This window comes from Gigantopelta aegis, chromosome 7 (assembly GCF_016097555.1).
Source record: "Gigantopelta aegis isolate Gae_Host chromosome 7, Gae_host_genome, whole genome shotgun sequence".
Taxonomy (NCBI): domain Eukaryota; kingdom Metazoa; phylum Mollusca; class Gastropoda; order Neomphalida; family Peltospiridae; genus Gigantopelta; species Gigantopelta aegis.
The window spans coordinates 6,272,548-6,275,753 of record NC_054705.1 but is presented as its reverse complement, the minus strand read 5'-3'; positions in this window follow the sequence as shown (position 1 = coordinate 6,275,753).

The following is a 3,206-nucleotide window of genomic DNA, read 5'->3' as shown; positions in this document are numbered from 1 at the left end:
TTAAAATATATATAAATACACTCTGCAGTCTAGTTATTATCTACAGATAATAGCAAATCGCTTAAACAAAAGAAAGAACCAATCATTGAGCAATATTTAACATCGCTACAGTAAGATCAAATATATATATATGCATAATACACAGTACAGAATTACCGTACGTTAAATGACTGAACATTAATCAATCGCTGGTAATCTTAAATCATTATTTACAGCAAACAATTACACATATGGCGATATATAGTATAATAAAATAAAAGTAAGGTACACTGTGACGGTACATGCTCTTAAATTTGTTTTCGCCTGTGGCGATATTAATTGTTTTAGAGGGCCGTGTGCAGTTCCAAATTGCACTTAAGCCCAGATGGGCAACTTGTTACGTGATACCTTTGCGCGACGGTCATCGAGCTTTTCTAATACACACCCAGCGCAGGTGTGGAGGCCATGTGGCTAGTAGTTATGTAATATCTCCGGTAGTGCTGTTTATGGCCAGGGGATTGCTCGCGGATGGCGACAGCCAGTCTGACGATCAGAGAAAAATATGCCGGCGTGGTGGTTGTGGAAAATTCACATGATACGTGAGGTACCGCCTTGTACCCCCAGGCGATATTCGCTGTCTCTGAGAGTTTTGAATAAATAGCTAGTGTTTAGAGATATCTAGGAAAAACATTTGGAAGTATTCAGGGGAAACGGTCGTCGTCCACTGAACGATCTATATTAGTTCAGACGGGACTTTGGTAAATATATATTTTCTGCTCTGTTGTATAACCTTGATGTGATTGATGTGACTTTAAATATTTTAATACTGTATTATACCAATATTATTTAGACGGTGCTGCCGGTCATCTGACGCAGTATTATGTAGGCTCACCGTTCTGATATATATATATATATATATATATATATATATATATATATATATATATATATATATATATAAAGCTTAGCCAGTCATCCTAAAGGACCTACGTAAACTGTAGGTTACTGTCTTTATTGTGATAGGTACCAGTATTAATTCTGTATTACAAGGTTATTGAATGAGTAGTAAGGGTTAATTAAAAATTAACCAGTTAGGAATAGTGTTGTAATTCCTTTATTAATTAAGTTCCCCTGGAAGCGTTTCTCCATTATCGCACGTGTGTGTGTTAGCGTTTCTCCATTATCGCACGTGTGTGTGTTAGCGTTTCTCCATTATCGCACGTGTGTGTGTTAGCGTTTCTCCATTATCACACGTGTGGGTGTTGTGTCACGGTGAAGTGATTAGCATATTGTGTAAACTAGACACCTAGAGATTAACTAATTAAGTGATCAGTTCTGGGTTGTTATTATTGTTGTTATTAATTAACTACTGCGGCAGTACCTTTGTCAGCGTAGGTTAATACAGATTTCAAAGTGTATTGTGTTTTTGTTGTGTTTTCTAGTGAACTAAACGTGCTATAATAATATATACTTTATATAAGATCTTATCTCTGATCATACCTAGACGAGCCAACGCGGGTATATACTGCCTGTTACAGAGAGATCTAATAGATATACAGTTAGGAGAGATATTTGGACAATCGTGTTTCATTCAGTTACGGGTATTATAGGATCCCCGTGACATACACAAAACATTATCCTCATAAGTGATACGGTTTACCCAGACACTGAAATACTATTACCTTCAGCTGTGGGCTTTAGGGCGGTAACGTCAAAACGTCTACAAGAAGCAAGTAAAATAAAACTAATACTATTCTAATTTAATATACACACATACACAATATTCACATACATTTTTAAAACAATAACGACTCATTTAATTATGGCTTGGCTATAGAAATATCCATTTTTGTTACAGCGTAAGTGCCACGCCCAAATTCTAATACTTACATTAATTCAGTTTATTCCGTTATCAAAGTAAATATTAATTGAAGTAACTATTTATTTAAACCTTATTTGTAATTTATAAACTGTACTTTATGTATGTTAGTAAAATAGTAAAGTGAATTAGAAAAGTAGAAATATAACTCACCAATCTGTGTAGATTAAATTCAGATAGAGTGGCTAACTTGTGCAGTTCGTGACATGTCAAGGAATCTCAGGTGAGTGACAGTGAATAGCCACCAACTGGGTCAAACACAGCTGGCCAGTCTATTGGTTGATCGTCACTGTCCCTGGTCAGAGGTCAGATGTAAAGACAGGTAAATGCATGTCTCTACAGCTCCTAGCCAAAGGTTTAGGTGTATGTGATTTGTGCATACTAAAATCATTAAAACAGTAAAATCCACATGGTTACCCAAACACTGCTATAACTGTCTTCTATATTCCTACAATGCCACATACTTAGATAAACAAAGATACATGCTTGGCAGGCTAGTGGTATTTGGTTTCTTGAAGATGTTTCACGCATAGTCATTATGGATCGCGATGCTGGGTTTTTTTTTCTGACAGAGCTCAGTGGCGGATCCAGAAAATCTATTTAGGGTTGCCCTGGTCACATGTGGACGAAGGCCACACACGTTCCTGGAGGGATTCCTCGGATTCTCCAATATAAAAAAATGAAAGAAAATAAATTAATTAATTAAAAAAAAAAATATATATATATATATATATATATATATATATATGGATTGCAGATTGTGCTGAAGGGTGTTCCCGTTTGAAGCACAATCACAAATATCTACTTTCGGGCGATATTGTCAGAATATTAACCAGAAAAAAACCCACTAAAATATGTACGAGTATGTTACTAATAATACTATGTACTGTTCACATGACACGTAGCACACATACAATTTTCCGAAAATTGCCAGTCGCGATTTCTTGTACCTTGGAAACATGTATTATACTAGTGTTTGTATCTAACTAGCTCGAGTCACCTCCAGCCCTCCCCTTATTGATATTGACATGTAGGCTAGAGAAAACTCTATGTAATGCTTTAATTGGCAATCGTCGACAACAGTAGTTTGCGACCATTTTGGAGGTGACTCGAGCTAGCATCTAGCGAACGCAATGTCCACTTACTTCCACAATTAGCGATGGTGGGAATTTTAATTTGTTTAAGGAAAATTAAGATATTGCTTAAATATTGGAAAGAGGGAGCCTGATGCCCTTGCGATCTTGAGAACACCCATGTTTTCGAGCAAATCTGTTAGATCTACATTGGTTTATTTTAATGGTGCTCTTGGTTATTGGAGAAAAAGCAACATGGATGAATAGGAATGGCA